Here is a 15286-nt window from a genome sequence, read left to right on the forward strand (position 1 = left end):
GATTAGTTTTCAAGAAACCTTGGAGAGATTTCAAAAGAAAAAACCCAAGGAAATTTCTACAAATGATTTACAACACGAAATAAATCTTGTTAAAAAAGAAATCGTTGAACTCAGATCTGAGGTTAACAACCTTAAGTCTGAAAATGAGATTTTAAAATAAGAATTTTTAGTATTTAAAATTGATAAACAACTTGATCAAGATATTCCTTCTGACAATGAGCAAACAAACTATTCTAGTTCAAGCCAACACGAGTTAGCTGCTGATAACTAGATTTGTTTGATCCATCATACCATTCCTCCAAAATGGTTTTCAAGGGTTACCATTGTGGTTGCCCATGATTTTCAATTTTCTGTTGTTGCTATGATTGATTCCGGATCAGACCTGAATTGTACTCAGGAAGGACTCATTCCTAGTAAATATTTTGAAAAATCTTCTAAGAGATTATTTTCTGCAAATGGATTTCAGATGAAAATTACTTATGAGCTTAACAACGCTCATGTTTGTCAAAACTATGTTTGCTTTAAAATCCCCTCTGTTCTAGTCAGAAACATGTCTGACAAAGTGATTTTAGGCATTCCATTTATTTCTGTTTTATATCCTTTTTTGACTGAAAAAGACGGTATTACTACCGACCCTTTTGGTCAAAAGGTCAAATTTAAATTTGCATCTCGTCAAGAGATTGATCAAGATAAAGATTTGAAATCTTTACTTTTTGCAAAACAAAAACATCTGAATTTCCTCCAACAAGAAATCAGGTACAAAAAGATTTTTGAACAATTATCTTCACCAATTTTAATTTCAAAAATTGATAATTTTAACAAGTGTCTGGTTTTTTATGTTTGTTCTGATTTATCAAATACTTTTTGGCATAGGAAGAAACACATCGTTTCTCTTCCCTATATCAAAAATTTTGATGAAAGCATTATCCTCTCTAAAGCCAGACCAATTCAGATGAATAGTCAGACTTTAGAATTCTGCAAAAAGGAAATTGCAGATCTTATGAAAAAAGGCATAATTAGGGATAGCAAGTCCCCTTGGTCTTGTCCAGCCTTTTATGTCCGGAAAAATGCCGAACTAGAAAGAGGTACCCCTCGTTTAGTCATTAATTACAAACCCTTGAACAAAGTCTTGCAGTGGATTAGGTACCCTATTCCCAACAAAAATGACTTAATTCATAGGTTGAGTGATGCTGTAGTCTTTTCCAAATTTGATCTCAAATCTAATTTTTGGCAAATCCAGATAGCCGAGTCAGACCGGTATAAGACAACCTTTGTAACCCCATTTGGTCATTTCGAATGGAATGTGATGCCATTCGGTCTCAAAAATGCCCCTAGTGAGTTCCAACATATCATGAACGAAGTCTTCAACTCGTTCTCTGCTTTTACCATCGTCTATATAGATGATGTCCTTGTTTTTTCTAAATCTATTGATGAACACTGGAAACATTTGAATTCGTTTCTAGACATCATTAGAATCAATGGTCTTGTCGTTTCTGTGAAGAATATCAAACTGTTTCAAACCAAGATCAGATTCCTTGGTTATGATATTTCTGAAGGGAAAATCAGGCCTATCCAAAGAGCCATTGATTTTGCCGACAAATTCCCTGATGTCATTCTGGACAAAAAACAATTATAGAGGTTCTTAGGATCTCTTAATTATGTTACTGATTTCTACAAGGATATGAGGAAACAATGTCGTCCTTTGTTCAAACGACTTCTTTCTAATCCTCTTCCTTGGACAGAAATCCACACTAAAATAGTGAGGAAAATCAAAGCACACGTCAAGACTCTTCCGTGCCTTGGTATCCCCAATTCTGATTCATTTAAAATCGTTGAAACAGATGCCTCAAACATTGGTTATGGTGGCATTCTGAAACAATCTGTTTCACCAGGTTCTTCCGAACAAATTGTTAGTTTCCATTCTGGAATCTGGAATCCTGCACAAGAAAAATATAGTACTATTAAACAAGAAATTTTATCTATAGTACTATGTATTTCTAAATTTCAATCTGATTTGTTAAACAAGAAGTTTTTACTTCGAATTGATTGCATAAGTGCTAAATTTATTTTAGAACAAGATGTTGAAAACATTGCATCAAAATATATTTTTGCACGATGGTAAGGTATTTTAAGTGTTTTTGATTTTGATATTGAATACATCAAAGGCACTGATAATTCTATCCCTGATTTTCTTATCAGAGAGTTCTTGTAGACACCCAACCATGAGCGTAAGTAAGAAGAAAGGGAAAGAGAAACAGAGAGCAAACCCCCACCTCCAATACCCAGTATAAAACTCATCAAGAATGAGTCTAGATCTTCCATTGTGCCCAGTGTCTCCTCAACAGCACTGGATATTGCCAATAGGTTTACACCTCTTGGTAAAATTGTGCAACCGCCGACCTTCGCGTCTACGGTTTCTACACCTTTTGACCCATATGCGAAAGTAATTTCATCAAAAGGTCCTACTTTGATTACTACTTAGTTTTTCCTCTCAAAAGGAAAATTTGAATATTTGAAGAAGCCATTTATTACTCATCTGTTTCATATAAAACCAGAACTCACTCAAGAGAAACACTTCTAATCCTCTCTACCCTGTTTTTTGAGTCTCCTTATTTATCCTGATTTCTGTAAGTGCAAATCTGCACTATCTTGCCCCTGTGCTTTGAGCTTGTTAATTCTAATAAAGCTTATATGTTTTTACAATTAATTTTGCATACTCATACATGCATATAGCCGGTTTAACTGCCTGTTTATTTTGTGCTTGCATAATTTAATGATTGTGCAATTTACTCTATCTCTTCCATTCCCTTCCTTCTCTTCTTCTTCAGTCAGCTTCAGCTTTTCCTTCTTTCCGCTGTTTTGGTATGTATATATATATATATATATATATATATATATATATTACAAGGTAACAAGATTCAAGCAATGGTAAACAAACAAGAGTTCACGAAATATATACAAGTGTTATAAAAAATAAGTTGGAAGCTTACTTACAAAAATCCAACGTATAAAGTAGCAAAATCTGAAACACATATATCAAGACATATTAAAAGATGACTAGAGAAACCCTAATCTCAAAATAAGGGTGAGTGTGAGAGTCTAAGGTTTTCAAAAATGCTTTTTCATGGAGAAACCCTAGAATCTGAAACCCTCAAAGGATAACACCCTAGCCTTTCTTCCAAGTGGTGGTCGTGGCCTTTATTTACTCTAGACCTGACGTTTATGTGCTTAAAACAGGAAGAATATTTTGGGTTCCTTTTTTCCTTGAATAAAAAACCCTAGTTTCTAGAATGAAAGTGTGTGTTCATGTGAAAGAAACCTTAAACCGAAACATGTTTGTGGGTTGTTTCTCTTTGGCCGTGTATGGTGTAGCGAGAAAAGTGAAACAATATGTAACAACCTCATAAGTTTTCACGAATCGACCAATCGCATAGGTTTTAGCATGTCAACATAGTCAGTGTTATCACTCACTATGATGCCAGAAGTGCGATTTTAATTATTTGATTTAGTTAGAAGTGTCAGAATGCATTATGGTCTACGCCACTAGACTTAGTTGATCATTTAGGATTTTATGGCGTAATAAGTCTATTTTCATATTTTCGGACGAAACGCTTGTTCGAAACTATGAAATTATTTTTAAGGACACTTCGGGGTTGAATTTTGATAAACGATTTTCACTCTAGGTTAATATGAATATTTAAGATTTTTCAATACTAAGTTTATTATGCACTTTTTTAGAGTGAATAGTAACCTCAATAAGTGCATCAAGTGCACTGTTTTTAAAATTACGGTGTGGAATGTCCAAACTAGGTTAGAGAAGTTTTATTTAGACACTTGACAAGATCTTAGCCCCCATAGTGAATAGAATTAGATACTTGGCACCATGAGGAACATTTGATGGATTTCAAAGAATAAAGGTGTGAGATCATGCAACCCAAACAAAACCATATTCCATCCGACCAATCAAATTGTATCAAACTAAAGAGGATTTACACTCTAGTAAAACCCTATATGGTTGTAATCCAACTGAGAACCCAAAAGCATGGTTTAAACCGAAATCCTAAATGATTTTATCATAACCCTAAAGTTGACCTCCAAACCCTAACTGAATCTGTTTCTAGCATTGTGTTTAATCACTTGATTAAATTTCTTCCACATGCTATTAATTCTTCAAATTTATATTTTGACATCATTATCCAACTTTTTTAACCTTGGATATTTGATTGGGCTAAGATAAATTGGATTTGGGCTTGATAGCAATCCAAACCCTCTTAAAACTCAAAATTTAGACCCATTCGGTTTAGGCCCATTAAGGCCCACGAATTTGGCCACTTTAGCATTGCTTCTTGGTTAAGTAATTGCATCCCCACATGGCTGATCAAATTTGCTCAAGAGGGCCTAGAGGGTACTTGAAGTGAAGGGCTACGAGGCCACCTCACTCTTTCCATTCTACACTCTACCTAGAGGAAATATCTTGGGCTGATTTTTATATATTGTATTACGTAGAAAAGACCAACACTTGATGAATGTACGAAAGTGCACTTGAAATACCTTATTATTAGACTAAAATACTAAAATATGAATAGAAATTATTTGAATTAATTTATATTCTTGGATTTAGTTTCTATTTACTTTGAGATGTTTCTAAGTACAATTTTATATGGATTGGTGAGGATACGAGTGATTGTCAAATTCAAATTAAAGTCAATGAGTGGTTGGGACTACAACACGTGAACAACAAAAGTAAATTCAAATTCAAATGGTGACCAAGACGTCTAACGTACAAGGGACTCTTCAACATTTGACGGCACGTATCCAAGGAGTTTCAAATTCTTATTCTTTTTTTTTTTTTTTTTTTTTTGCTGGTCTTTTTGGAGAGTTTTTTTTGTTCTTGCTCAAATTGACAACTAAATTCTTAAGTAAGGCTAAGGATGAACTCACACAATTGAGGGTATTTTTAGCTTATTTTTTTATTCATTTATTTGATTTTCAATTACTAAAACTCATTTATTTTATCATTCTCAATTCATTGTTGATGTTTTCTTCTCCGAATAATCATATAATTTATTCTATTTATGGATTCAATCATACTTTTTCTATTGAATAGATTAACTCTTTGATTATGTTTGGATCAATTATTTATCTATATTGATTTAATTCTTTACTACAATATCGCTCCTTGAATATATTGCCGTCATTGGATTTTCTCAATAGTGTAATAATTTACGTATTTTAGAAGTGGTGAATGATTTTTCAAAGGATTATATTTGGTTAATTTTGGTTTATAAATCTATATCTTCCGATTGTGAATTTTGGGAATTGAATTCTCAATTGAGTTATTTAGGGCTCGTTTGTTTTCAGAGATGAGTTGAGATTAAAGTTAAAAAGTTGAATAAAATATTATTAGAATATATTTTTTTAATATTATTTTTGTTTAGGGATTTGAAAAAATTGAATTGTTTATTTTATTTTGTGTGGAGATTTGAGAAAGTTATAATGATAAGATGAGATGAGATGAGATATTTTCTGAAAACAAACGAGGCCTTAATGAATTAAGAATAATTAAAATAACAGATTTGTGCAAGGGATTCTCGAGACTTTATTGTTCGTCAAATTTGAGTACTTTTTCCGTTAGTCAATTTGCTTCACTTTAATTCACATTTAAAATTAATCTTTTGTAACGACCCGATCCTATATTTTTAGGGATAAATTACAGATAATTTTATTAGGCTCAATAAATGAGTTAAAGCCCACAAAAGAGTTTATCAAATAAGTCATATTCATTGAACCTAGAGTTAGGCTCCATTATTATTATTTTATTTTTTTAACTCCAAGCACATGAGTGTTAGAGTCCAGACACTCTTACCATTCTTATTTCTTTTCATAATAAAACTCTTAGCTACCGGATTTTATTCTATAAATTTCAAACACACATGAAATCTAGTTCCACTCCCATGCATGTACGTCTCTTCTTCTTCTTCACTAGGGTTTTCATTGGTCTATATATAGAGGCTAATTACGTCCAATCCGAGCCAATATTTCCAGCATGAACAACCAGCCTCTTCCTCAAGCCGAAACCAAACCCAACAACCCATGCCTTCTCCCCCCACGTCGCACTCTGATCCCCTCCAAGCCAACCCAAACTGCAAGCCATTGCATCCGATCCCACGCCAAAACTTTTTCATATCCTCTGTGAACAACCATAAAACAGCCACCAGGAAACTCCTCCATGTCTCCTCCCCCAGTCCAAGCAACACCACGGAAACAAGACATACAACACCCTTCACTTTCACAACCCACTCCCACTGTAGCCTCCACGCAGTCACTGTGCCTTGCAACGCCGTAGCACCTGGTCATTCCATGTCCCATGCAGAAGCAACCATAGCTCTTCCTCTCAACCCTCGAAAGCAGCCCAAACATAGTAGCCACCATCATCAAATTCCGTGGAAAGCGGAAACTGGAGTTGCTCTGTTTTGAAGCCATTGAGACAGAGCATCCTTGCCCAACCCGAAAGCCATGTTTTGCCATAGTTGGGCTGCGACGCCACCGTTAATAGAAACAGATGACGCCGGAGATCAAGCCTCCACCGCCCAGTGATACCCAGTGCCACCATCCGAAGCCCCCATGCACGCCGCATGGTGTGTAAACTTTCTCTCCGTTCTCTCTCACGTATTCTCTCTCTCAGCGTCGCACTACCCTGCCCAAGGGAACCCAGTTGCGCCGCCATGACTCCTAGCAGTCGTGCCGTGCAGCTCCTCCCCTCGGTGAGTTTCGTCCCCTATAAATGCACGCCTCTCTCCCACACTCTCGATACCCTCTGTTTCTCTACAAATTATAAGATGTGTTTTAGGTTTCAGTAGGTTAATTGATACAATTACAAAAATGCCCTTTTATATTGTTTTCCCAAAATGTCCATGATCAGTATGCTGTTTTTCCAAAAATACCCATGCCTATTTAGGATTAATAGATGAGAATATTTTAGTGTTAGGAAGAATCTACGTTTAGGAAATATTAACTATTTTAGTAGTTTAGGTTTTAAATAAAGTCACAGGTTTAATTAGAAATTTATGAAAATTGCGTGTTTATTTTTATAGGCGACCGACTAAGCGCTGAAAATAGCGGATTAGCATTGCAAGGTAAGTAGCATGATCATACCCTTACACGTATGTACGGTAAACTGCTTTTCTTTTATAAAAATATTATGCATGTATGCCCTTCATTGGAAGCCCATTTTTACGTACCTAAATCATGATTTTATGTGAAGATTTATGCATTAAAGTATTTTATGAAAGTCATGATTTTATGTGAAGGTTTATGAATATTGATGATCTTATGTGATAATTTATGTATTAAAATAATTATGAAAAGTCATGCATGATTTTATGTAAGGGTTATGCATAAAATTATTTATGAAAAGTCATAATTTTATGTGAGGGTTATGCATAAAATTAGTTATGAAAAGTCATGAATTTATGTGAGGAAACATGTATCACGACATTTATGAAAAAATACGATTTCATTTGAAATCTATGATATGATATGACAAGTATGTATGTGATTTCTTTTGAAATCTATGAAATGACAAGTATGCAAGTATGATTATGATAAGATATGTAACGGCCTATGTTATGATATGAAGATGGTACCTATGTTATGGGCATATTGCATTATCGGGTCGTGCATGCTGGTAGTGCACCCAATATGTCTTCCTTATGTATGGATTCCACAACCTATGGCCACGGGTAAAATCGGAATCTACTTAGATTCGCTAACCCTAACTCACAGGGGTCAACAGTGGATACGACCTATGATAAGTGAAAGATAAGTTCATGTTCATGTTATTTATGCATGTATTTATGAATATGCACTTTTTTCAACAAAACTTATGTTTATTATGTTTACTGTATGATGTGTTGCTTATTAAGTATTCGACTCATTTTTGTATACTTTTATGTTTTTAAACCACCCCAGGTGATGACATTTATGAGGATGAGACTACAGGACAAGACTTGACCCCGGGAGGCGAGGCAAGGGCTTAGACAAATTATGCTATGATTAGTTTTATAGTTTAAGGTTTAAGGTTTAAATAAATTATTTTGATAACCACATAAGACTTTCGTATTTTTTTTTTTAAATAAGTGCTTCCGCAGACTCTATTTTGGATTTTCAGTATTTGTTGAATTTTGTTTTATTTATGGAAATATTTCGCATCTGGCGCTTTGTTAAAAAGAAGAGCTTTTTAGTTTAAGTTTAGTAGTAGCACACTGGCTCCCCGAAAATTTTAAAATGACTTTTTGGGTAGCGGGGTGTTACATATTTGTTCTCCATTAATCATTTAATATTTTTCATTAGTTTCTTTGTTCCTTCTGCTATTCTTTTAATTTGTCTCTCTGTAGAATCGACACCCTAAGACTGTTCTTTGGGCGTAATCAACATTCAAGCTTCATTTCAGGCTTATCATCTTCCATAACTTGTGTAAGAAGCCATCCAGCCCACTTCCCATGCAAATCATCTATTTTTTACACTTTTCTTTGAAAGAACACAGAAGACATTCTCGGGCAGCTTTTTTGAATTCTTTTGCATGCCCGATTCAAAGCTCTTGTAAGTGTCTTCCCACAAAGTTTCCTTCATGTAAGTTGTTTCTTTGTTACGTGGATACCTTATTTGTTTCATTTCAAGATCGTTTGTTCAGTCAAATGTTGTTTAAACCCTAGAAATATCATTCTGGGTGATAAACTAGAGTGTTATATTTTGAAATTTTTTACCAAGCTAATAGATAGATCTTAGTCCAAAATTTTTATAGAGTACTGTTAACATGTGTATATGATTATTAGTTGAGATTTTGTTGCAGGATTAAAGTTTTGATACAAGATTTTCTTAGATCTAGAAACTTAGAAACTAGAAGAGGAAAAACATTTTATGTTTTAAGAAAGTCTAGATCTTTTATGATTTAAACCTATTACAATGACTTTGATAATTTTATTGCAGGATCCTAAAACTTTTATACATGTGTTAGAATATTAGTTTGAGGATATTTGATGTTATATTGAAATATATGGATTTTTATGTAAGGAGATATTCAGATAGGTCAAAGCATTGATGTTCTTAGCTCAATCGATGTTTTGGTTGATTTGTGACCATGTGACCTTGCGTTTAAAGCTTAGATATGTTTTAGGAAACCTTTTTAAACCATGTGATATTTTGGTTTGAAGATCACATCTTTATAATTCAAGGAGCAAAAGGTTGATCAAAACTAGTTTAGAAACAAAAATCTGTTTTTGAACTTAGAAAGAAATCGAAAATTTCAAGTATTGTTTTAAGTGATTTTGATTATTTTTGTTCATGATTCAAAACATGATTATTCTTAGAAATATGTTATGAGTATATTAGTAGAAAATTTTTAGTTTAATCATGAGTTTTGAAATTTGAAAGAATTACAACAAAAATCAAGGGAAATAGCCTATGTAAGTTTCGTCCCCTATAGAGTTGTCATGGTTGTGTTTAGTTTTAAATTTTTCTGAATTGATATTGAAGTTTAGGACAAAATTTACATACCTCATGTAAATTTTGGTATTTTTTTAGATAGAATGCCAAATCTTTAAGTTAGAGGTAAAATGGTAATTTTCTTACATGTAAAGGGTAAAATGGTAATTTTACTACAAGTTAATATTTTTCCATATTTCTAATTCTTACTGATTAAGTTCTAATTTTTATAAATCACTCCTTTTAGTTCCTCATGATCGTGTTTGAGTTTTGCTTAGAAATGCGAAGACCGAGGTAAGTTGGCTTTTAACTTACTATTAGTTTAATGTGTATATGTGATGAGTAAAAGAACTAAAGTGTATATATGTATGTTATCATATATGTCATGCTAAGTCATTACATATTCATTTGTTACACAGAATATATTCTATCATTATTATCTATTACACAAGATATTCTATCACCTATAGCTATACATTGCAAGTACGTCATGTTAAATATGCCATTTGTTACATGTATGTCATGTCATATAATATTCAATATTGCAAGTATATCATGTTAAGTATATTGTCTGTTATATGTTATGCCATGTTATGAAATATTTTCTGTTACATATTATGTCATGTTACAAAAATGTTTCTATCTCAAGTAAGACATGTATTCCGAGTTACGTTCAAGTCATTTGTGTTACATTAGGGTTTCTATCATTTTGTATTCCAGTCATGTTTTGTCTCGAATATAGTTTGTGTATTTCGAGAACAGTCATATCAAGTTATTCATGTCAATCACAATCCTAAGTGCTAGGATAGGGTAATATCCTAGTGAAACTCTTTTGTTCACGCAGAAGTGTTTAAATAAGTGTGAAATTCCCTAGGTTGACGAAATACTATCAACGGATAACGAGTGGGGCCTAACTAGCTTGTCACTGGAGCGTGCCAAGCACTAACGCCAATGGAGCCACATTTCAGTTCTCGTGGGGCCCACAGTTAATGTGGTTGTAATGCCCGTCCTTATGGTGAGACTTTTTATAAAATGATTTTTAGAAAAGACAACGGGAATTACCGTTTGTTTTAAAACTTTTTATTTCCATACCCAAGGTGCAAGACTCTACATTATAAAATAAAATGTGCTTTGAGAATAAAAGAGGTTTACAACGAAAAACATCAATCTTAAAATAAAAAGGCCTCTCATACATTTAAAACTCTCATGCCTAGACTTACGTGCTCTTCCCCTTGGGTTGTGTATGTCCTGACTCGTTCTGCTCATTTAAACATCATCTTTCATGGCATCCATACACATCAGTTCATAGGAACATTTTAAAACATTTTCTTCGCATCATTTAAAGCATCACTTAAAGCACAAGGCATAAGCCTCACCTCTCATTTCGTGAAAATACATACAATAGATACTGCGTATAGTCATCCATTCACATGCATACAATTAATACTTTGGTTGCATAAAAAGGGGCTGCCAAGAAAGGCCATTACATAAATATACCTTTAAACACTTAGCATGCTTTTTATAAAACATCATTTCCTTTCGTTTTGTAAGGCATCGTAAAGAGAAATATTTCATTTTCATTTCATATCATTTTAGAAAACTCTAGAAGAGTATGAACATAATACTTACATGAACTCCATGCTATTCTCATATCATGCAGTCCATTCATGTGCGTGTCAGATGACAACCTACATGCATACACATAACCTTAGCGTCATTCTCTATCTAGTTCATAAGCAACTAAACTTAGAAGACATAAACTACACTTCACTTGGACTTTTCCTCACTGAGACACATTCTCCTTTTATCCTTGTCTTCTATGTTTTCCTTTATCACGTTTCCTCTTTCTGTGACCTCCTTGAGGTTTCCTTTTCTAAACTCAGCATTCTACTTCGAGGTCATGTCCTTTGAAGTGAACCTCCATGATTCACCTTAGGGTTAAGACACTAAGACCTTCATCTTATTCTTCCTATTGACCACATTCCGATGCATGATTTCGACCGATGAAGTCACGCATCCCAATTCTAGACAATACACCCGTCACTACCTTCATGCATCTTAGCTCACAATAAATCCTCATTCCCATCCATACACGCCAAAAGGCTTTAAGCCAACTCTGAGGCTTAAACACGTCTAACCACGCTTAAGATAGATTACCCATTACATATGGTGAATCTGTCTGGTACATGTGTCTAACCAGATTACATACGTACCTTACCCCTTTATCACCTAAGGCCAACATATAATCTGTTGATCACATGCTTGTATGGACAAGTGCCATACTCCGATACCAAGCTTCTCTTAACCCGGCTATTATGACTCTTCGTGCTACCCGTCCCTCTTGATAGTTCATCCCAACAATCGGTGGCGGCCCTAGCTGACGGCAGCGGCGCTAGGAGGGAGAAAAATGTGCAAAACCCATTTCGGTTAGGCTACTGCAGGAGGAGAGAGAGAGCTGCATGTGGGGGAGCTCAATGGTGGCTGGCTTGGTCATCGGTGTGAAGGGGAGTCATCGGTGTGAAGGGGAGTCACCGGTGGTGGCGGTGAGGCTGGGTGGCGCACAGCGGCGACGGGCTAAGAGAGGGAGACCGAACGGGGAGGGGTGCATGTGGCGTAAGCTGAGGGAGAGGGAGGAGAGAGAGGGAAAAGGGAAAAAGAGGGAGTTAGGGTTTTAATCCAAACCCTTCATCTTGGGGTTTTCAAGACAATCTAACGGTGGGCTTTAAATACTTATTTGAAAATGCGTAAACATTAACTTAACTAAAAGCACTGAAATGAATTAAGATAGAATATTATTTAAACTAAACTTTAGTTTATAAAATAATATTCTTTCATCATTAATAAAAATGATGAAGTCTTGTTTAATATCTTTAAGAGAATAAAACCATCTAATTAATTAGAGTTTTCAACATAATTTAAATCCCATAATATTTTAAATAACTGAAATCATTTAGATAAAATGATTTTCTATAATTATAATATTTTTGGAGCTCTTCAAAAATATTATAATTGTCTTAATTAAAATCAGGTCTGGTTCAATAACATTGGAAATGCCCCATATAAATATATCCAGGGCATGTAAAATATTCGAGGGCTTTAAAACACTAGGCTTACTTTAAAAATCAACTGCTAGCATTAAAAACACGTCTTTGAGGTTCGGCACGCATAACGAGGCTCGCAGTCGCTAGAGAGAAGGGGCGGACTGTTATAATGGCACACGAAGTCTGGGGTTCACAATAAGTGTGGCACATACAACACACTCACAACTGGTGTAGATACATGTGTTGTGATGTGGTAATCGGCAGGGACACATGGCTCTAGGGGACCCATGTGGCACCCATAAATTTAAGTTTAATCAGTTAAAGAACAAGATTCCATGTTGAAGTTAAGTCAAGTCTCAAATCAAGTTCATGTTAAGTCAAGTCTTAGATCAAGTTCATGTTAAGTCAAGTCTCATATCAAGTTCATATCAAGTCAAGTCTCAGATCAAGTCCATGTCAAACAAGTCAAGTTTAGTTCATGTTTTAATTTAAGTTATGTCAGTTAGGTAATGTTGTATGTCAATTTATGCTATACTTACTTATGACTTTGATTATGCATTCATGCTTTTACTACCATGCATGCATCATTAACTTGTGTGGAGGTTTTCTGTTAACTTGCTAAGATTTTTAATCAAATTTCACTATGATAGTCTCAACTACCATTTCCCCCGAATGGTAGATCTTGTTAAGGGATCTAAAAGAGAGCTGGGAATCGACCAACTGGAAACAGTCGACTAAGCGATAGTGCGACTTCGATGATAATATAGTATTTAATTTAAATCCTACTTATACTTTGGAGTTGAATCTCCAGTACTGTTTTGATCACAACAATTTTGGACTAGTGTTGTGATCTTAGTTGTTTAATATGTCATTATGTAGGAAGTATGTTTTAAGTATTTGAGATATTTTTAGTTTGGTGCATAGTATTACTAAAGAAAAAAATTATCCGTTGTGAATATTGCATAATGCTAGATACATGTTAGGAACATTATATCTTATATGTCATGAACGGGGACATGTAACCTTGTGTTGCATGTCTCGACGCTTCAAATGTTCATCTGAACCCAAAATGAATTTGGGGGCATCACACAATCCTTACCTCCGTGTGCTCTTTCTCTAGTCAAAAAGTTAAGGGATAAATCTTGGTGATTTTCGAAATAGTGAAGAGAATGGTAGCATTTGGTTGTTGAGGAAATGTGAGAAAGTGTGAGAACTAGAGAGAAAAGTAGTGGTGGCCGAAATCCTTAGAAGGAATGTTGAGAATTGAGCAAAAAGGCCTCCATGATTTTCAGCTATGCTTGTATATAGAACTTTCTCTCCTTCTTGAAAAGTCATAGAGCCATTGCATGCTTGACACTTGGCAAAAAGACTCTTCCCTTTCCCTCATGATAGGATTGTATTGGAAAACCAAAGGTTGGTTCTTACAAGTGGCGTGTGGCTCTTCAAAACCGAAACCCTCTCTTGCCTCACCTTTCAATTTTTTCCTTCTTCATTTGTCTAGGTACAATGCATTTGGTGGCTCAAAGGTCAAAACACAAAAGCCTAATCTTCCTTGGAACTCAACTCGTGTGCATGGTTGCCATGTGGCAAGTTGAGTGTGTGTCTCCCTTGTGTTGGCCGAAACCGTAGATCTTCCCATGTGATCTTTAGTCTTCCCAAGGTGTCCCTTGAGTCTCCCCATGCTATTGTCATCACCCCCCTCTCTCTCTTGCTCCTCCAAAATTTTTCTAGAGCATGCCTTTCTCTCTTTCCAAGCAAGATCCTCTTGGAACTCCAAAGGTCTCTCTTCATGCTTGACAAGTATCAACTATAGAAATGGAGCCTTCCATGTGGGCGTGTAAGCCATAATCTGATTGCCTTATCCTTTGTTTCTTCCACTCACTTCTTCTAGAACCTTATGCATGTTGGACAAGTGTCACACTTGCTATTTTTCTAGGTTCCAAATGATGAGTTTCTAGAAAAGAACAAAAATGCACCTCATATGCCATGAGACGCCTCCACCAACCTTAGAAATCAACTTTGGGCTTCCAAACCCTAATTCCATCCTAGTTGGCCGAAATCCACATGGGTCTTTGTGGACTTTTTCCTCTTCTTTCTCTTGTGGGCTCTTTAAACCTAGAACTCTAAGGTCCAAAATAGAACATACCTCAAGGCATTCCTCTAACACCTAGTACTTATCCAATAACTAAAATAATATCCAAGTAAAAATATGAACGAGGACTTGGCAAAGTCCGGGTCGTCCTAGAAATCTACACCGAAATTACTAATGACATAATTGGCATCAAATACAAGCTTGATTCTTACCTCGAGTTCTAGCTACCGTAGAATCTTCAGACGATGATATGGGTGGTAAGTCATTTTCCTTTTTTCACTAAATCTTGTAAAAAATAAAATATCATGTCTAGATCATAGTCAAAATACATGTTCACCCGCATCTCATTCAATTTATGCTCTATTTCAAGTTCGATGTCTTCGATATGTTGACCCTTTTTTCCGAAAACGAATACGATCCGTAGACGGGTCTGAGGTCTCAAAAGGCGTATATCTATTTGTGCAGTTTTCAGCAGTGCCACTAGACTCTGCTTCTTGATTATGTCTAAGCAAGCAGATTCTATTGGCGTCCTTCCATACTAATGGGTCATACGGGGGTTGTCGCTCTTCATGTGATAATGCTCGTTGTAGGAAAATATTCCCTCAGAAATCTGCATCCATCACATGGGTGCGATGATGGTCAAACTTTTCCATTTGTCTCCAGTGAGCAG

Source organism: Juglans microcarpa x Juglans regia, chromosome 5S (assembly GCF_004785595.1).
Source record: "Juglans microcarpa x Juglans regia isolate MS1-56 chromosome 5S, Jm3101_v1.0, whole genome shotgun sequence".
Taxonomy (NCBI): Eukaryota; Viridiplantae; Streptophyta; class Magnoliopsida; order Fagales; family Juglandaceae; genus Juglans; species Juglans microcarpa x Juglans regia.